At 39.5% G+C, this 22,290-nt stretch overlaps 1 protein-coding gene across 1 annotated transcript in view; it reads right to left on the reverse strand.

The window, feature by feature from the left end:
• Nucleotides 1–10,216: 10,216 nt before the first annotated feature.
• The window catches only part of LOC127429660 (mucin-7-like), a 38,551-nt gene continuing 26,477 nt past the window's right edge, over nt 10,217–22,290 (reverse strand). The window contains exon 8 of the mRNA XM_051678772.1: nt 10,217–10,985. The gene's annotated coding sequence lies outside the window, so the exon portion shown is untranslated. The remainder of the gene's footprint in view (nt 10,986–22,290) is intronic.

Raw genomic sequence — 22,290 nt, forward strand, 5'->3', positions numbered from 1 at the left:
TCATAGCGCTCGTTCAAAGAGGGCTTTCCTGAGGTAATGACACAAAAACAGCATCTGGAGTTATTCACACTAAGTAATGACAAATCTAAATGTGACGTATTATAATGGACTTGTGTGACCAGGATTATTTAAATTCAGAGTTGTTAAAACATTGATAATCTGTAATCCTCGTTAATAAATGATACCCTCATAAAAAATACCCATGGATTAACTGTAGTAATATTGTATTAAGCATGACTAGTAACCACGACTGTAGTAATCGTTTTTTTTTTTTTTTTTTTTTTTGGCAGTAACCATGGTTTTGCTACAGAATTACTGTAGTATCCATATTGTAACTTGGTTTTAGTAATTGTAACCATATAACAATATCTATAGTTAATTTTGTGGTTTTATATGTGGCTTATACTTACTAATTTTTAAAGGGTAAACAAAGCAGCCTAATAATTTTGTAATTTCTGCTTAGGCCTATAAATATATAAAAAAATTAAGTAATAATTTAAGTTACTAATTTTATCCAAAGAATTCATAAAAATTAAATTCATTAGAGGTATTGGTATTGGTATCGATATCGGCGATACTGGCCTAAAAGTACTTGGTATCGGATCGAAAAGAAAATAAGTGGTATCGCCCATCCCTAGCTGTGAGGACATGGGCATGAGAAGCGGGCACTATCGCATTGATTGATTGATTGACAGTGTATTGAACGAATCAGTGCTAATCGGAGCCAATGTCTCCCCTCACGTGACTTTTCGCTGCATTCCGCGGTTATTTTTATTATTTTTTATTTTTTCATAACTTGCACCTCTGAATCTAAAGTGTGTGTTTACATAATTGTTACTTTCAAAGCTTAAATTTAATAACACAGACAGGTAGTGAATTGACCCAAATGTATCAGCTCACGACACTGGCAAAAGTTCATTATGCTAATAACAGCCCACATTAATCTCTGCACTCTTTATTTATTGCTATCATCACAGGGCATATTTGAGCATGCAAAGCACGACTAATCTCTTATAAGATTTTAGCTAATCTGTTTTGATACAAATATCACAGTGAAATAACCAAACTGTCTCGGTAGGTAGACTACACAGCTCATATATCAAAAGTGATGCATTGTAATGTGTTAGTTCTGTATTCACATTTATCCTTGTCAACAGATATGTTTGCATTGATCCATCAGCGTGAGCTATTTCACTTGGTGCATCTATCTCCTGTCCGGACCACAGTCACACACACAAAATAAATATGAGACAAATATCAAGAAGTAATTCTTCTTGTTATGTTAATAACTTCAACATTCAGCTAGACCAGGGATGTCAAACTCAGTTTCAGCCAAAGCCACATCATCATTATGTGTGCCCTCTAAAAAAGCCAGGTGAAAATGTAGCACCGGAAGCTGATTTGGTAGCACCCATTCAATTACCTATAATACTGCATACTGTAATTTGTTCAATGAAATTCACATTTGACAGTAAGCATTGATTTTTAGTTTGGGATGCAGATGTAAATTATGATATTAACAGTAACATCTGTGAAAAAATAACATAATTTCTATAGGTCTACTGTAAATTAAATTATTCTGACAGTCAGTGTTCGAATTGAGTCCGAGCGCTTAGGAGTCCGCTTCCACGGACTCACCCCGCGAAAAGAGTAGCTACGAAAACACGTGACTGTCTATAACATTTGAAATGAATAATTACGTCAGACGCAAGCATGACTCCCCAAGAAACACAACGGAAATCCCTACCAAAAATTCAAAGAATAATTCGATATTTTGATTCAAATTAGTCATTTTGATATGTTAATGAGAGTAATAGACACATTTTTAGAATTCAAATAGTGGTCACCCTTGCTGAGATACATAGTGTATGGAAGAGCTATAAATATGACATAACTCTTAAATATTATAGTTTGAGATACTATTTTGAATTGTTTTTCTGCTATCACTAATGTTCATCAGCATGGATTGTGTATTTAAAGATCATGAGGGAGGGACGCTTGTCGTAGGCGCAGCATAATAAATGGACAAAGATATTTACCATATAGTATTAATGTTATAACTTTACAGCTGTTTAATAGTGAGCGAACATGTAGTGTTTGATAAATACCTGCAAAACTACGTGCATATTAGCTGCTTGCACATTAATTAAACTCTAGCGATGGTATTTAGTTTTAAGATAAATATTATTTACATCTGGTAATTTAGGTGTACCAACAATAATAAGTCATAGAAGAATTATATCTTATCTTACCATTATTGTGAGGTGAAAATGAGGATCCACTCAGCCAGTGCCACTCAGTCAGTGTCTGTAAATTCCTTCAGAAAACAGCACTGAAAATTTTTGCGATCAGAGCGCTGTTAATTGCCTAGCAGTCTGTGAATAAACGTGTCTGCTTTGTGCTCGCGCACATCTTGCCATTCTGTTGTTCTGAAAATTGGTCGGGATACTAGCTCTGTTGATAAAGATGTGTGCTGCATGGTTTTTACCGGTCCACAATAAATGCACCTACTCTGCGCTCGCACTGCTCTTTCCATTGACCCGTGCTGATAATTGCTGCGGATAGCGCTGTTTCGTTTAGCTTTTGGAGTGAGCAAAATGTGCTCCAAAAAGTATGGTTAGGATGACAGGGGAAGGCACATTAATATGACGTGGAAAGCGCTAACTGATTGGTCAGTGAGACTTTCTGTTCACATGCTATCTTATGTTTTTGAAATTAGCTCGCAGCCCACATGAAATGAAGTGGCGGGCTGGATTTGGCCCACGGCCCTTGAGTTTGACACCTGTGATCTAGACTTTTCAACAATTACACCATCCAGGTCCATCATAAATATAGGGGTAGTGTTTGACGATCATTTAAACTTCAAGGACCACATCGCTAAGACAGCCTGATCATGCAGATTTGCACTGTACAACATTAGGATGATCTGACCTTTCCTATCTGAGCATGCTATACAACTTCTTGTTCAAGCTCTTGTCATATCTAGATTGGACTACTGCAATGCTCTTCTGGCAGCACTTCCTAAATGCACATGTTGTCACACTGGGAAAGACAGAACCCAAACGCAGAGGTTAAGCTCACAAGTCTTTAATGAATCAGTCTACACAAGAGCGCTACAGCGCCAGCTCAGTCAAGCTCAATAAGGAAGCCACTGGGGCGAGGATAGTGTGTTCATCATTGTGTGTGCTGTATAGGTCCAGAAAGATCAATTGAAGAGTGGTGTGGTGCGAAGCAGAGCCCAGAACTAATCTCCCAACACACAGGCAGTAACCAAGGAATCCTCCTCGAGCGCGATCCCCAGGCAATGGCAATCTGATGGGCAAACACCACTGGAGACAAAGCAACCAACAAAATGGAACTTCACACTAAACAGGAGAACAACGTCAATGTACAGCAAACAATAAACCAGCAAACATACAGGGAACACATAAGGGATAAAATAGGGCATGCAATCAGAGGAAGACCAGTGCAGTGTGTGAGAAATCCATTACCATAATCAACGTCTCCTCAGGAGCGGTCAGTGTTCCCAAGGAAATGCTGATTACGCTTACCAACTCCACCTGTGAAACACGAGGGAGAGAAAAAAACAAACAACAGATTGAACCGGCAAACACCAGAGCCATGACACATGTAGCAGATTTATAAAAAAGCGTTATAATTACAAAAGAAATTCCCCCATTGTTCTTTCCCTGATGAGCTTATTGGGTGCATGTTCTCCTGTGCCTGCATAACTCCAATCCCTTGGGTCACCCTTCTTAACTTCTGTTTCCCGATTTCCTCTTCCCTGTTCCAACATGTCATGACATGAAGTTAAATGATGGCATTATGGGCATCTTTAGCTCATCAGAAAATAAACTCCTCTGAAAGGAAATGAGTTGCGCTCATTGTACCCACACAAAAACACAACACAGACAAACTATACCCAGTTACATACAGTCAAACCTCTGCAGTTGATTCAGAATGTGGTGGCGCGTTTGGGTTTCAATGAGCCTAAGAGAGCGCATATCACGCTTCTCTTCATTGAACTGCACTGGCTGCCAATGGTTGCTCACATCAACTTCAAGGTATTGATGATTGCTTACTAAAAAGCCACTGGTTCTGTACCCCCCTATCTACGCTCACTACTTCAAGTCTATGTGCCCTCCAGAGGCTTGCGTTTAGTGGGTGAACAGCGCCTCGTGGTGCCATCTCATGGGCTCAAATTTGCTTTCTCTGACTTTCACTTCCACCTTTCCTCTCTGCTGGAACGACCTTCCAAACTCCACCCAAGCGGATGATTCTCTAACTACTTCCAAGAATCATCTAAATACTAATCTCTATCATGAACACTTGACCCAATTCTTTCTTACTAAAAATAAATAAATAAATCTCATTTTTTATCCACCACTGTCTCTCTCCTTCCTACTTGTACTTCTCTGAGCAATTTGAAACTTTGTATTGCAGCAATTTTCATGTTATTGACTACATGAATTGCTTTTGCTGTATTCCTCATTTGTAAGTCACTTTGGATGAAAACGTCTGCTAAATGAATAAATGTAAATGTAAGAATGGTAGATAACTCTGCCTGAATAAAATAATGTAAGACCGTCCTTTTCTGCATATCGCTGCCCCCTTCCACATATTGTGGCGCTGTTTTGTGGCGTGTTCTGCATAACGCGGCGGCCCATACGGCCCCATTTCGCGGCCGGCCCACCGGGAAAAGTCCCGGTTCTCCCAATGGCCAGTCCGCCACTGATGTAAGATCTTTAAATGTTGCATATCATATTTTTTTAAAGAGGCTTTTTTTTTTTTAAAGTATGGGTATTAAATTTGAAGTGTATAATTTCTACACAACTACCATCACAAAATGGAATTGTAGAAATGATTGTATTCAACCAGGTTTCCAGAACATTGCTATTGGTCGACAAAAAGATAGTCCCACCCCAAACTCACACCATTGTTTGAGCCATTGTTGCTGTGTTGAGCTGCTCTAACAAACAGAGCAATGTTTTGATAGCACACAGAGCCACAGTGTTTACACTTTTGGGGAAAATCAACCTACAAATTATTTACTTATAGTTGTCACTGCATGGGCTATTTAGCTGAGATTGGAGAATGTCTAGGTTACTATTGTAATCCCAGTTCCTTGAAAGGAACCATTTTCACTGCAGAAAAGTCCGTTCTGGGGCCGAAAACCTGGTTTGACACCGGCCCCAAAAGCATGCTGCTCTCCATGCAGGTACCGATTACGTCAGGGGGCGTAGGGAGGTATAATGTTTGTCACCAAAGTTTTCCCAAACAACAAGAGTAGCTACTTCACTCTATAAATAGTTTTTTTTTTATTTTTTATTATCAGACATCAAAAGCATTCAGGTAACGTGGACGACACGAGCACTCTACTCTAGAGAGATCGCAAAGGGAAAAAAATGTCTATGAGAAGACACAGCACGAATTTATCCACGTCGGCTTCAATCAGACAACTGACCAAATTATAAACAAATTGAAAAACACTTAAGGGAGTGCAGGGACTGTAAAAATGACCTAAATAAAAGCAGCAGTGGATGAAGCAACGATGGTTTGGACTTGGACACTACCAGGCTGCTATCTAACCAGGGCATTGAATTCAGTTAGTCACACTCAAATCGCCGGTGTCCTCTGGAGCTGATCTCAGTAAGTTATTATATTTGACAACTTTGTTAGCTTTCCTTACACTGCTGTCCTCTTGTTTTGTGCATTGTTTTGTTCTGTAAGGGGATTTTTGAACAGCTACTCACTAAGTTCAGAAGATCGTGGCTACCTGTTATGTAAACCGGTGGGATTCTCAATCAAGACGTAAACATAATATTATATGCTATGGCAAAACTCCAAATAGAACCATCTGCTACATCAATGTTAATAATGATTCCACTGTTACAGTTTATGGAAATTAGCAAGTTAAGCCATAGTTCATACAAAATAATGTAATTACATTACCTGTCATCTTTAGTGTAGATGTCGTCTCTGACGATCTTGTTGAGCAATGTAATAGCGTTGGATTGCATCACTCCATTTGTTTAAATATGTCCTCAAAAACAAAAGTAAGAGCTGTATACAAACACTGTGATACATCATGCTTGTTTGTGGGCAGGTGAGGTAGCCACGTGAAACTATCTCGTAGCCCGTTATGCCATCGTTTGGTTCTCAAGTCAGTGGAAAAGTGCAGCTCATTTATGAAAGGCTCCAGACTGCCCCTGCTGTGAACCAGCGGAGCACAGGCTCAACACTAGAACCATCGCCATTTTGGTGGAAAAGGACTATGAATGGCTCTCCATCATGCCAATTTCATTTCACACTTAAGTGGGGAAGAGTCTGGGACAGTGAGTGACACCTCATGACACTGTTATATTCTGAAGGTAGCCATTTTTCTCCACAGAATTTATGTCAGGTGAGATGATTAACTGTTTGGAAGGAGGACTGAATTCATAGTCCTTTGATCATGGTTGTAAAAGGGACCGCCAGCGGGAAGCACCTTAAACTGACTGAAAGAAGATTTGGAATCAAGGGGGGAAAAAAACGCTAGATTAAATGATCCTAGTAACTTCCTTAAGGCAGTTAAGGTGATAGAGAGAGACTCCCTTCTGGGGAAGTGTCCAATTCTTCCTAATCTCACCATAGGATAAAAACAATGTGATAACTGACTTACCTTTTTGGGAGGCAGTTAAAACATAATTTTAGGGACCAGCTGTCCTGCAGACACAACAGTGCTGCATGACTTGAGATAGAATTGATCTCTTACATTGTAGAGAGAGTCAAAAAATCTCCCAGCCAACTTGAAGTTGGGCAAATTGCACAACTAGAGGTGTCTGCCAAGAGGGAACACTCTTTTTTATGCAGGCACAAAATTGGTTAACCTTCAGAAGTGACTTCTTAGTGTAACTAACCATATGGGTAGTATACAAAAAAGACTGATGCCACTAGAGTGACATTACCACTTTTGTGCAGAATCGAATCAGCTCCGCAAATTTCTTGGCCAGGAAAGTTTATACTGCCCGGATCGATTCAAGGTGTTTTGACACCGCAAGGGCAGATGGTGCGTCAAATTCAACATTGAACGCCACCAACCTCCTTTCTGGTGTATTTTATGTCACCACTGATGTGTTGTTTGTTTGAATCAAACTTCTTTATACTTGAAGTTCTGGTTGAAAATATTTTGGAGCTAGAAATACTGCCAGTTATTTTAGGCACTTTATATGCCATTTTAGCCCTATTGGACTTGTTTGTGGTGATAATACTGTGCTTGGTCATTCGAACTAGTGCTTCTTTTCAAGTAGACAGCGCATATTGTTAGAAGGCGGTAATTTTGTGACATCATGCGTTCTACAGCACTCTTGCACCGACCTACATTGTAGGGGTCTAATGTGCAATGTGGTGTGGCAGCAGCTGAGGTGATGAGGTGCTGAAGAAAGTAATGGCTACAAAAGCCCATAAAGAGGTTCTTCACCTCTGAACGCAGTGTAAACGTGTCCTGCACTCAATCGTGGAGAACGCAACGCCGTTAAAAGGAGGCAGCCGCCTTGTGCATTAATCTGTGTAACCGTACATCATGGTTCTCACCTGAAAATGCCTGGTAACGCGCTCAAAGCATTTGCATGAAGCGCAAGAGGGCATGTGTGGTGATTGGGTTTGTGGCAAACAGTGTTGGGGCAACGCGGTAAAAGTAACGCACGTTACGTAATCAGATTACTTTTTCGAGTAACGAGTAAAGTAACGCAATATTTTTTCTTTTAAAATCAGAGTTACTTTTTAAATAAAATAACGCATTGCTTTTGTACACCTCTACTGTCCCTGTATTGCAAGAAATCAGGAGTAAAAGTGTGCAAACTTTGGGGAGGAGACGAAGTGCATGATTGGCATTGTATTTCTATAGAGTGTGAGACCAGAGATTATTTAGCAGATTGAGATGAGTCACTTCTATTTAAATGAATGGGTGAAATTTGAATGCCCAACCAAGAAGCTGTAGCACCCAACAGTCAATGGATGTAGAAAGGAAGTCTCGCCTTGCAGGTAAAAGGGCCATTCACCTTTTAGTTACAGACATCACCTGCCAATCAACTTATTAACGTGCATGCGCATTTTGTGTTTTTAGCGTGATGTGAGGTCAACAACATTCGGTTGAGTGAAACACGATTGATTCATGTGTTAATACATACTGCATTAAAAAAAAATCAGTAAACGCATTTAGGCAGAGGGATTTTAAGACTAGTCTTCCACTGAACACAACATGATACACAGGGTGAAATACTCGCTCAATTCATGGACTTATGCAGCCGAACTGATCCGTGTTAGAGCTCCCTGTAACTGGGAGAATGGGAGGAGAAAATCTGAATCTGTATCAGTGACTCCAAGTAACGTTCTACATCGATTGTGGATGCAGAGAAAATGTCTTAGTTTCTAAAAAGATTCTACATTTTTATTTTATAATAAACAAGTAGTTTAATTTATGACATTTTTGGTAGCATTAAAAACAATTCCATTCAAGTTGTATCAGCATGTGCCTTTGAAGTTGTGGCATTTGTACGCACCGTGGATCAACTCAAAACAAGCGTACACTGAGATGACAAGTGAAAAATATTAATTTATTCATCAGACTTATTCCTTGAACATGTTAGGCTGGCATTCCCCAAATAATTTTATCCTGACTTTTGAAAAACATCTTAAGTTGACTCTGACATTGTCGATGGGCACAGCATATGATGCCAGATATGATGCAGGTTCAAGTGTTGGACTTTGCTGCTTTAGGAAAGACAGTGGTTATTCTTCATTATTCATATTGGCTGCCATATTGATGGAAAAACAAATCATGCATATTCATGTTGTTGATTCTTTATTATAAATATGATGTGAAGACCTACTTTCTAAATATCTGTTTGTTTACAATGTTGTTTTGACATGAGAGTTGAACAGTAGCTAGCATGACCTGTAATGTATCTTGTATGCAATGCATGGCTTATTTGTATGGAATGCATAGCATAGCAGAAGAGAAAGTGGCTGTGAGAAAAAGTGATGCAAAAGTAATGCTTTTTAAAGTAAAGTAAAATTACTTTTTAATTAAGTTACTTTTTTAAGGAGTAACGCAATATTCTAATGAGTTACTTTTAAAAGTAACGTTATCCAAAACTGGTGGCAAAGTGAGACAAAAAGCTCTTTTTCGAGTATGTAACTACATCTCTGGGTAACAGTTCAAATTCTCTAATTTTTATGTTTTCAAGACCATATGATTTTTACTCTCTCCCGGCAGTGATTGCGGGGAGAAGAGACATGAACCGAGCCTTCTTCTGGGCTGGGGCAAATAATGATTTAGAGCTCTGGTTTCCTCTTTTGCCGATCTGACAGTGAGGAGTGCTTTGGCTGGCCCGAGGGTTTTCCCCCGTTGTGGAACTGTAGTCTCACTACCAGCTCGGCACCGCTTGATGGGGCTGAAGCTGGAGGAGCAGTGGCAGGGTGTGGCCCTGATGAATATCATGAGTGAAATGGATTTTCAGTGGCTGCAGCCCGAATAGGCAGAAAATGTTTCATAGCCTGAGAGTGCTTCTTTGTAGCTTATAGTTTTTCGGAGAAAACGTGTTCGTATCTCCAAACAAGCTTGGCTGTGACACCGGAGTGTCAGGAAGCCTTATCTTGTTTGCCTCTTGCATCTCTGAAAGGTTTACCCCGAGATGCTGCTCGAGTGCCACAAAATTGTCTAGCGATCTTCCAATGGCCAGGGCAGTTATCTCAGTGGCACGCAACGCAATGCACATTGCGCAACTTCCTGAAGAGCGCAAGGTCGGGATTCAATTTGTCCATGTCCTCCAGGATTTTCCCTGAAAGACAAGCAAAATGGCACTATGTGCAGATCTGATATGGCTTGTCCTGAGGCCTTGTAAGATTTAGCCACAAGAGTGGATGTAAGTCTGCACAGTCTGGATGAGTGTGAAGGGCTCTACAGGCTTCTTCACCAGCTAGGTGAAAAAGCCTGTAGGGCTGGGTATTGACACTAGCTTGCCAGTTCGATTAGATTCTGATTAATACGGTTATGATTCGATGCAATTTCGATTTCGATTCAATTCGATATCAATTCAGTTAGCAATATTTCATTTAAAATGTTAATTTGTAAAAATGGAATCCACATTCAAATATAAATGCTGGAAACTGGCAACTGAAATACACGTTTACATATTAACAACAGGGCCAACACAATTATGTTCAATTACTTTTTACTTTAAGTAACAATCATTGTAACAAGAAAATAATAAATATGCACATACAATACACACATAGTTAGCACAAACTGCTTATTGGAAAAAAAAAAAAAAGTACCCATGACATTGTAAATGTTAAAGTAAAGTGCAACAGTGCAAGTCATTAACAACAACAATGCACTTTTAAATATTACAGTTAACAGACCCAAACTGAAAAAGAATTATGCACTGAGATCAGAGTTATATACCTTGAAACATGTTTAAGAAATCAAACAGTTTTCAAAACAGGCTCATAAAGCCCCTGGACATTGTGTCTTTAAAACATACTAACTGTCCATAAACAGCTCTTTACTATAGCCTACTAATTTTTGGGTGATTACCAGATTTTTGTGCAAGAAAAGCAGCTGATCGATATGGTCTGACTTAAGGCAGCTTCTTTGTGCTGTGACTATATCGCCAGTGGTTGAGAAAAATCTCTCTGCAGGAACACTGGTCCCAGGAACACAGAGATACCACTTTGCTTGGCGTGCTAAAAGAGGATACTCTTCAGCATGCATCTTCCACCATATTAGTGGGTTTTCATTGAGTGGAACAGGTTTGACTTTCCTGTATCTTGCCACTTCCTCTTTTACAATGTCAGTCTCAGTTTTCTCTGATGCTCTGGCTGCTGGTTTGTAAACTGGTCCAAGGAGATCCATCAGTGCAGAAGATATCTCTGATTTTTTTGGGTGATGCTGGGGCTTCTGCATCATCCACATCATCAGGACCCAGGGAGTTGTCCTCCTGCTGAACAGGCACAGTGGATTCACCATCAGCACCATCAGTTCAAATCAATCAATCAAATCACTTTTTTGTCACTCAACCATATACACAAGAGCAACAGTGGGTGAAAGTCTTAGGTGCAGTTCCGAGCAACATAGCAGTCATGACAGTGATGAGACATATAGCAATTAACAATAAACATCAGATTTACACAACACAATTTACATATCTAATATACAAATAATAATATACAATGTACAGTATACAATACACACAATATAGAATATACATACAATATAGAATACACAGTATACAGTAAAAATAGTATATATAAAATATACAGTAGGTTGTATTGTGCTGTATTGACATTCAGGCTGTCAGTTGATAGTCAGTTGTCAGTGTGTTGTTAAGAGATAATATAATTTATGACAGTCCAGTGTGAGATTAATAAAGTGTAGTGCTGATGTATATTGATCATGAGAGATCAAGAGCTCAAAAGTCTGATTGCTTGGGGGAAGAAGCTGTCATGAAGTTGGCTGGTGTGGGTCCTTATGCTGCGATGCCGCCTGCATGATGGTAGCAGTGAGAGCAGCCCATGGCTCGGGTGGCTGGAGTCTCTGAAGATCTTCCGAGCTTTTTTCCCACACTGCCTAGTATAGATGTCCTGGAGGGAAGGAAGCTCACCTCTGATAATGTGTCTGGCAGTTAGCACCACCCTTTGCAGGGTTTTGCAGTTGAGGGCGGTGATGCAGCCAGTCAGGATGCTCTCTACAGTGCTGGTGTAGAACTGTGTGAGGATGTGGTGGTTCATTCCTGACTTCCTCAGCCATTTCAGGAATAAGAGGTGCTGGTGAGCCTTCTTCACAACAGCCTCAGTGTGGACAGACCATGTGAGTTCCTCAGTGATGTGGACACAGAGGAACTTGAAGCTGCTGACTCTCTCCACTGGTGCTCCATTGATGGTGATGGGGCTGTGTTCTCTGTCTTTTCTCCTAAAGTCCACCACAAGCTCCTTGGTCTTGCTGACGTTGAGGGAGAGGTTGTGCTCCTGACACCAGCGTGTCAGAGTGTGCACCTCCTCTTTGTAGGCTGTTTCATCATTGTCAGTGATCAGACCTACCACCGTCATATCATCAGCAGTTCCCTGCTGCTTAAAGATGAAACAATTAAACAATCAGGATGAAACCATAAAAAAATAATTTAACTCAATAAATAAATTTTTATCACAAAGAAAAGACCATTTGGAAGTTCTGATCAAAATAAACCAAGAACACTATTTTCTTTCTAAACTGATACAATTTACATTCAATGATTTCATTTGCTCCAGATCAACAACCTCCCTCATCAGTCTTAAAAATGTGGGAAGGGCCTTGAAACGAGAATCCAATGGTGATGCTGTATACAGCTTTACCGTGGCTCCAATACATTAATTAGATTGAAATCCCTCATTCTCAACTATGCTATAGGGGCGTAAATCCTTGCAAATTAGCATTACAATGGAGTCTGGTATTTTCTTAGCACGTGGTGAATTTGACAGTAGATTGCAGGCAAATGCATTGTCTAGTCGTTGTTGTCCAGAACCACATGACCGGGCAGAGGAGCTAAACGTTTCAGCTCAATGTCTGGACAGATGGTTTGTAGGCTTGTTGTATTGCTGCAGTATTTTAACTCTTGCGAGCACAACTTGCAAACAATGGTGGTTTTGTCAATCGCATCTTTCCCATCAAGGTTTTTGAACACAAAATATTTTCACACATCAGATTTCAATTTCACCGGCGCTGGTTTAGTTGACTACCATGACCTTCCCCCATGATCCTCTGTTTTTATAAACTTATGTAGACTTATCTTAGTTTTAGTCTTAATCTCAGGAGCAACTAAAAAGACGGCAACATCTTCAGGATGGAAGGCGAAGTACAGATAATGTTCACACATCCTCTGAAGTAAAACACACACGTTAAAAAATCGATCACGGGATTTCACAAATCGATATCAGTTCATTAAAATGAACAACGATTAAAATCAATTAAACAATATTTTCAACCCAGCCCTAGAAGCCTGGCATAAGTGTGCCGCAAATGCCTTTCCCATCTGCGGGAGGGTGGTAAAGCCCTTCTTCTCCGTGTGGTTCAGCATGGCAGAGGCATTCACTCATGAAACTTGCCTACAAGCCGATTAGGGTGCACACCACTTTTTGGAGAGTTCTGCTGAACTGTACCGTGCCCCATCTTCCACACTGCAATAGACACCACATATCATCTGGGGATATGCCAAGCGATGTCCGCCCATCCGTTCAAACAGAGTGATGGGGAACTTCACTGGCATATTCCATGGGCAAAAATGCTGTAGATGGAGAGCAGGAAGCCCGCAAAGCTTGCGCCGGTGAGAGGCCTTCCTTAATTCTCCACACTCAATGTCTGAGCCTGTGTCCCATCTGGAGCCACAACGGGGGTGCTGTGGGAGGATGTAGACATGGTGGCTTCCTTCAAGAAGAACGCCAACCGTGAACATAGCGTCTTGATGCACGTGTTCACAGTGAATGCATTGCACATCCACAAATGCTGCTTCAGCGTGGGCACTGTCCAGGCATGAAAGACAGCGAACGTACCCGTCCTGTGGAATGTGTCTTCTGAAGGATCTACACTTGCGATATTCTGTCCTGAAAAGGATGTATATATCAGTGTTACTCTTTTGGTTTGTTTTTGCCTGTTGGAAAAACACACAAAATACAATAATAAATGTAAGGATACACTTCTCGTCGGGCATGCAGGGACTCTGTACACTGAAATCTCAATGAAGATAGAAGACGTGATCCACAAAGAGAGATCCGTTTCACAACTCTGAAGGAGACGTTCTGATTTGTTCAGTTACAAACCTTGACCAGCTGTTTTATTTGTGATGCCCCACACTTCATTCAATGGACTGCATTCATGCAGTGTTTAAAACTAATTGACTTCAATGGTTTAAGTAGACCATGAAAATTAATTAGGAGGCAGCATCATTAATCAGAAAATACTTTTATTAGTTTTCTCTTCTTAAATGATGCTTTCACACAGATTTCATGAGCCTGTAATTCTTATTATGTATATCACAGTTTTAATTCCTCTCTCCTTGACCATGCAATGGTGACCATAACATTCACCTCCTTTAGTATGAATAACGACAGTACAGGTTTATAAATAACTGAACAGCTATTTCTGCCCTCTCTTTCAATTACTTGGCCAAAATTGCTTTAGCATCTGAGGTCTTTAAGATAAAATGTTGCTATAATTAGGCTTTTGCTTTAGAATAAAGTTATCTCAAAAGCATGTGTTTCTGGCCCCGAAGGCAAAATTAGCCATTAAGATCATTTTGGATCTCATTTTCACTTTCTATTGCTTGACACAGTGAGCACTTAACAAAGAGCTAGATAGATTTTTCAGAGTGATTTTAAATGTAAGTACTAACAAATCACTTACTGCCATTATTATTTTGTTATTTTAGAATTGTTAGTTTTGGTTATTTTCATGCAACTCTTCTCCAAATAAGAAGTTTTATTAATATTAATATTAGAAGTATCTAACATTAGAAGTATAACTAATGTTTGAGGCATAAACTGGCCAGTTATTTTTGTTTTTTCTCCAATGAAAATAGTTCCAATAGAAGCCAAAGCATCAAGCTTTGCATATTGCCAAGCAACACACAGTCTGACAGCCTCTTAGCCAATCAAATTAGAGAACCAGAACTGCTGTTTAATTATTAGTGATGTCCGGTTCGTGAACAAATCATTCTTTTGAACCGGTTCTTTTTAGTGAACTGGATCATCTGAAACAGTTCGCGGCTCAAGTCAACATTGATCCACAAGTTACTCAATCAAAACTCACTTTCGCACGTTCCTGACAGTCACTCCTACTCGAAATGAGCCAATATCCCAGAGTATATAATCTTATGATGCCCCTATGATGCCAGTTTTTGCCAACTCTTCTTATTATCAGCGCTCCAGTTACTCCAACAGTATACTGAACTGTGAACTGTCTCTTTCGGACGTGTCCGAAGAACCGATGAGTCACCAGTACACTGAACTGAGAACAGTATCTCAAGCTGCTGCCTGAAACTGAGCATGCGTGTACCGAGAGTTGGAGTGTGTGGGGACGAAATGAAAACTTCTTCTGTACAGAGCAGCATATAAGGATAATAACACATAAAACATTCTGGAAATATGTTGTGTCATAATTGTCATAGATTTATCAATGATTATCTGGTCGCAAAAATTCACATCAACATTACATTGACAGTCACGAGTCTCTGACAGCCCGTGAGCCAGTACACAGTACACACGAACTGAGAACTGTCTCTTTCGGACATGTCCGAAGAACCGATGAGTCACCAGTACACTGAACTGAAAAAACAGTTTGGACTCGGAGTCTTGGACATGTCTGCTGAGAACCGATGAGCTGCTGATAACAAGCATGCGTGAACCGATGACTTGAATGAGGGGAGCGAAATATACGTTTCTTTATGGTTTTTCATGGTTTCTGTGAAAAGTTGAGTTGATTAAGAAGACTTTTTTACTTTATATACTTTAGACATGTAGCTAAAACATCTGCGTTTGCACAACATTGCCCTTCTTGGGTGCTTTAGTTGAAAAACTTTAATGTAGGAAATAAAATGTAAATCAGCTATATGCGCTTACACATGACTTTATTTGAATGTGTTTTGACCGTGTATTTTCATCTGCCGGGATAATAGCATTACATATTAGTGACGTCATTGCGTGATGATGTAAACGAACTGGTGAATCGTTTAACCAGTTCACGGAAAAGAATCGGACTTCCCATCTCTATTAATTGTCTCTGAATCACTGGAGTCACAGTTAAGCAATGGTTATTGCACTAAAACATTGCATACTAAAACTAAAACTTTGCAGATGCAATAACTCCCAATGCCTAATTTTGAGGTGAAATTCTAATAGCTTCACTGCAGGCAAAGCTGTTTCTCAATATAAAATGGTATCTCATTTAAAATACAGAATGGACAGCTTCATGCCACCTGGGTCCTTTGGTGACAGAGTGAACAACAACAACCATTTATTAAAGGGCTTAGGGTAGCTTGCTTCTGTTTCCCAACTGCATAGATCCTTGTATTATGTCAAAGGAGAGTTTTGTCGCCTGAATCAGAAAACCAAATGAAGGGTTTAGAAGAACGCTTTTAAATGTAAATCTGATATTCTGTACAGCTATAGTCAAGAGTGAGAGGCACAGACTGTCTATCAAAGGACAACTAAGGCTGAGGTCAGTGATATTGTAACAGTGGAAATGTAGATCAAGGTACTCAACACAAGGACAATTTATATTTTTGCTGCAGTATTTGCTACAGATATGCCATAAGCTAAATCATCTGGAAACCTTTTATTTAAACTTCAGCTGTCAAAATTGCTTTACTTTAAATAAAAATGCTATTATTTTAGCAAAGTAAACCAATTTGAGAAGAAAAGAAAAAAGTAATGCTGTTTCAGAAGAAAATAAAGAAAAACATATATTTAATAGAGTATATTCAATACAATGTAATACATAACCAATATACTAATATACAAGAAATATATTGCTAAAAAGTGATATGAAAGGTTCTATAAATACAGTGATTTACAGTAAAATATATTGGAAATACATCAAACAGCATATATGTTCTTGCTAAACCACTCACACAGCTTAATCACAGAATTGCTCAGCAAGTGGCTACAGTGAAATCAGGACTTGAACAGCTTTGATGAAATCCCTTTTATTGGCTCTTTTTGTGAAGTTTTATGCTTTGAACAATTTCATCACTTCTGCTGAATGAAATTCATAGAATCACTATATAAGGCTGTCTATGTTATATTTCATGTTTCACATCATATTTCTTTCTTATACTTATACTGGTAAAGAAAAAAGGTCTATCTTTACATCAGTGTCCATATTACAGTTCAAATTACTTAATTATTAATAAACAACATAACTTTGTTAATAAATAGCAAATTTGTTATCTTTTTGTGGAGTTTTTTTCAATTCTATATTGATAGTTTTTGTAGCTACTGTAGTTTCGTTATATTAACCCTTTGTTACAAACCACCTGGCACAAGGCAGAATAATATAAAGGGGAGGCCACATGTGAATAAGATTTAAACAAAAAATATGATTTATTTTAAAGTCAAAGTAACAATCAAAATATGTAATTAAAAAAATTAAAAAAAAAAATTCTGTTGCACTTTATTCTGTTTTGAATACTATTATGATGCAAGTGATACTTTGTAATACAGCACTTTTCATACCACTGTCTCCTAAGATGATTCGCTTATGTTTTTCCTCTCTTGTAAGTCGCTTTGGATAAAAGCATCTGCCAAATGAATAAATGTAAATGTAAATGAAAAGAAAAACAAAGAACAATAAATCAAAAAAAATAAATAAACAGAAACAAATCAAGGTGCTGGTGAGGGGAGGCAAACACACTGGGGAGAAGGGCCTTTTTATGGGCTGCTCATTCCAGCTCTCATCTCAGGTTAAAGGTGCAAAAAGTTCTTTAACTTCTAAAGACATGAATTGTAATTTTGCAATATACTGTATGTAGGAAATCATGAGCACTCACATTAAAATGAAGACTCCAGTCATATCAATAACCTTAAAAATGTTGTTTAATTTTACATGGAGAGGGTCCGCATATGGGGGCTGCCATGTTCGAATCACATGACCAGCTGATTACTACTCGCTTAATCTCAGTATCCGTTATGTTATTTGACACTTTCACTCATTGATTAACATAATCATGGCTGACTGTGAATACTACATTTCTACAATGACATCTGAAACTGAAAACTATTGATTTTAAATGATGCTGCATCCAAGCCGCAAGGTGTCAGTGTAAGTCCAAGATGACACAAAGACAAAAGTTACTGAGTGCACCTTTAATTCAGAACACCTGCTCCTAAACTCCACCCTGGAAGAGACAAATATGGAAAGAAAATAGCATCACGCCCAGGGTTGTAACACCTCCCCCCTTAAAACAGAGACTCCTCGAAGAGCGACTCAGTAACCTTGGATACCTACCAAAAAACAAAACATACTTATTTAAAAATTCATTCAATAAGGCTACTTATCCAATAAAAATTGAAGATGTTTGTACAGTCACCAGAAAAACTCAACCAGCTGACATCAACATAGTCCGCTCTAACTGCTCGCCAATCCACAGCCCCATCCTCCAGCAATTTTCAGGCGCCTTGAAAAATACGGAACAAATAGGACATGGGAAAGTAAGGAGAGAGAGAGAGGGCAGTAAAACTGGCAACATCATTCAGTCAGGGAACGGGACAATGTATTAGCCATAACACTGTCCACCCCTCGAATATGACAGATCTCCAGACTGTATGGCTGTAAAAAATAAAGCCCAGCAAATAAGACGCTTATTTGGGCTATGCAAAGAATGTAAAATTGTGAGTGGATTGTGGTCAGAAAACACCACTACAGGTACTGAACCACCACCCACATACACGTCAAAATGCTGAAATGCCCAAATCAATGCCAACGCTTCTCTTTCAATTATTGGTATGTTTTAAATTTCATTGAGGAGACAGTCACTACATGGTTTACCTTTGGCAATTGTCCAAACATGTTGTCCAACTCTTCTGAATTACAAAGCCAAGGCTGGACAACACAGTAATCAGGAACATTCCCCTCCTGAGCACAAACAAAAAAAACACCATTTGCAAGGAAGAGGCGGATACATTTCCTGTGACCAGCGTGACGGACTTCACTTCAGCACCTTAAACAGTGTCTTCTGAAACTGGACACACGACTGTAATAAGGTTTCAATAGATTTACATAACAGAGCTGTGTAGATCTTTAATGGTCAGGGGTTGACAGTACATCATTTTGTTCGGACACCTCAAAAACAACTGTATAAGGGCCCACAAATTTAGCTAAAAGCACTTGATCACCAGGACTAAATTGTAAATGCTCAGCCCTGCAATCAAACCAGGTTTTCATTTTTGATTTGGCCTTACACAACTTTTCACTGGCCAACTTACCTGCTGAAAGTAACTTGTGTCAAAACCCATTTACAGACTTCAACAGGTTCACTGGATACTCGGTTTTTATTAACTCTAAAGGACCTCTCACTCTATTCCCAAACACCAAGTTATTGGGGCTAAAGCCTGTGCTCTCCTGGGTAACTTCTCGCACGGCCAACATCAACCACGGAAGTCCCTCTTCCCAGTCTTTAAGCTCAGTGAATTAAGCCGACAATTAACTGCAATAACTGAGAGCTCCCTGACTCTGCGGATGATACATGCTACTTTTCTGATGGTTAACACGTAACTGCTGCCATATTTGAGTGAACATTCCAGATGTGAAATTAGACCCCCTATCTCTTTGGATAGTTTTTAGAATACCAAAGATTGAAATGAATTGGGTTAACACTTTCACAACTGACTTGGTGTTAATGGATCGTAACGGATATGCAGCTGGATAACTTGTTGCCTGACACATGACAGTCAAAAGGTACATGGAACCTAACTTAGACGGACTCAGTGGACCAACGCAATCAATAATCATATGTTCAAAAGGAGTGCTTATGGCGGGAACAGGATATAATGATGCAGGTGCTATGACCTGATTAGGTTTTCCAGTTCATTGACAGGTATGACATGTTTTAAGAAAACTAGCCACATCTCTCTTCAAGTGAGGCCAAAAGAAATAGTGCATCACTCTATCATAGGTTTTCTTATCCCCTAAATGTCCAGCTACATCACCATGTGTGGTTTGTAATATCCAGTCACGCAAGTCAGCTGGTATGACTATCTGAAACATGAGTTCACCCACGGCACTGTCATTACATGGTGACCATTTATGAACCAACACTCCATCTTGCATGAAATAGCCACTAGCAACACTCTCTAGATATTCATTGGGCCTAATTTCTGCAAACAACATTGCCAAACCTGCATCTTTTTTCTGACCCGAGATTAACTCGCTACAGGAGATCGACAGAGGAAGAGCGGGCATTCTTGCTGGTTTAATGAGAGATATTTCTCGCTCATTTAAATTTGCATCTCCCGAAGCAAGGTTCATGGCATGAGTTACAGCGCAAGATACAAACAGGTCCGGAATGTCTTGCACACTCTTATCAGACTCAGCTGAGAGAAATGGGGTCATTTTGACAACAGGAGGCGGTGGGACACCACCCCACACACGTCCTCTGGCCAAATAATTTCCCTAAATTATGTCTAAACCTTCTACAGGTAAAGAAGGTTGTAGAGCAGTCATAGTGCTTTACCCTCAAAAACACTTTGCAAAAAGAGAGTGCGCTCGGCATCATCCCATGCTCTATCATCAGCCATATTCTCAAACAAAGAAAAAAATATGTCTGGATCTTTTCTGTTAAATTTGGGCAACAATTTAATCATACTCGTGATATCTGATGATCGGCCAATTTTTGAACTTGGCTGGTCACCTGAGGAATAAGCGCCCCGGCTTGGCATTTTTCCCTCAGCAATCAATCTCAAACATTCCACTTCTTCTGCCAATTTAATCTCTTCAATTCTTTGCTGATATTTAAACTTTTCAAACTCTGCTCTTACCTTTTCTAATTGGCGATCTAATTCATGCTCCTGACTTCGACTTTTCATGAGTTCTTTTACTGCTCAAAAGTTAACCCACCAGTTTCAATGCCCGCAACCGTATGCAGAGTTGAGGTGGCTTTCGGTGACAGCACTTCCTCATCAGACTGCATATCTAAAGTCAATATTAACCTTCCAACCAGTTTTTCTTTAACCACTTTCTTAAGTTGTTTTAATTTAGTACATTTAGTTAAAGATACCTCAAAATTGAAATGTTCAATAGCACTCCACAGCTTAACCTTCGTAAGACAATCAAGTCTTTCCTCCATAGGTGCAACAAAAACTCCTCCAACCTATCCATTTTTGTAACTTAAAAAAATCACAACTCCAAATTTCTACTGAGCCAACCAAATTACCTACCAATTAGAATCAATTGAAAAAGAGCCCAATCAAACAAATTATTGATCCCCACTTACCCAAATTCCCTTGACTGCGCATGACCAATGGAGCAGTGCAGACAGTGCAGCAATGCCGGGAGAAAACATAAGTTTAGGAGCTGCCCCATATCTAAACTAACAGACCAATTAATTAATCTTAACCCTAGCGGTACGCCCACATGCAGCTAAACTGCTAATAAGTCTACCCACGTCCAACACACCAAAAACAATAAACTAAAATAACAAACTAAAGTAACACTTAAACCACAACTTAACCTTTTCTCCAGCAAACGTAACACAATCTCGCACTCACCGTAATTGATCATGTGCAGCAAAAGCTAACCCCGTCAAAGTACTGGAACTTTGACCGCAGGACCATCTTGGCATTCCCGTCTCCAGCACCAGGGGGAAAAACATCCAACAAAAGGAAAAATATTTTCAAAGTTAACCAAAATAAAAAAATTTCACCAAACAATAAATCCACGCAGCACTCCCAAAACCAAATAGGCCCAATTTACAATCAATCAAATACCATTAAATGATTGACTTGCCAACTAGTAAACAGGCCCATCCAAATATTTCAAACCAACACTAACGTCTAGGTAGCTACGTCATGGGCTCCATAAAGGTGCTCGCTTCACGCCATTGAGTCAGATTTTCTGCATGAAGGCATGAGCCTGTGCAGCTGCTAGAGTGTATGGCCAGCTTACACAGCATCTCGTTCCCACTCAGGGAACCAGGGTTACGCTTCACAGAACCGAGATGTTCCCTTTCATAGGAACTGTACATGAATGAGGAATGATACACATTCATGCTATGTGAACAGTAGCTGCCAACTGTCTGTGCCCGTGTGGCAAGCATATAGTGGTGCACAAGCTAGCTAAATTATGGAATTATGTATATTCCTATACCAGCATAGAGAACCTGGGAAGCAGGAGTCAAACCCTCATCCAGATTATAAAATCTAACAAAAGTATGCGAAGAGGAACATCCTGCCACCATACAAATTCCCTACAAGGACGCACCTCTAGCCAGTACCCATGAGGATGTCATGCTCCTCATAGAATGAGGTCGAATACCTGGAGGTGAAGGTAAACCATACGCTTCGTAAGCACTTGAAATTGCATCAACAAGCCAATGAGACAGTCTTTGTTTGGACACAGAAACACCCCTGTTGCGGCCACCAAAGTACACAAACAACTGCTCTGATTTAAGCCACTAGCTAGTACAGTCAATATAAACTCACAGTGACTGAACTGGGAAAAGCTTATGAAATTTTTCATGCTCCTCCAACTCAAATGGGGAAGAATAGAAAGCCTGAAAATTAATA

This window comes from Myxocyprinus asiaticus, chromosome 39, assembly GCF_019703515.2.
Source record: "Myxocyprinus asiaticus isolate MX2 ecotype Aquarium Trade chromosome 39, UBuf_Myxa_2, whole genome shotgun sequence".
Lineage (NCBI taxonomy): Eukaryota > Metazoa > Chordata > Actinopteri > Cypriniformes > Catostomidae > Myxocyprinus > Myxocyprinus asiaticus.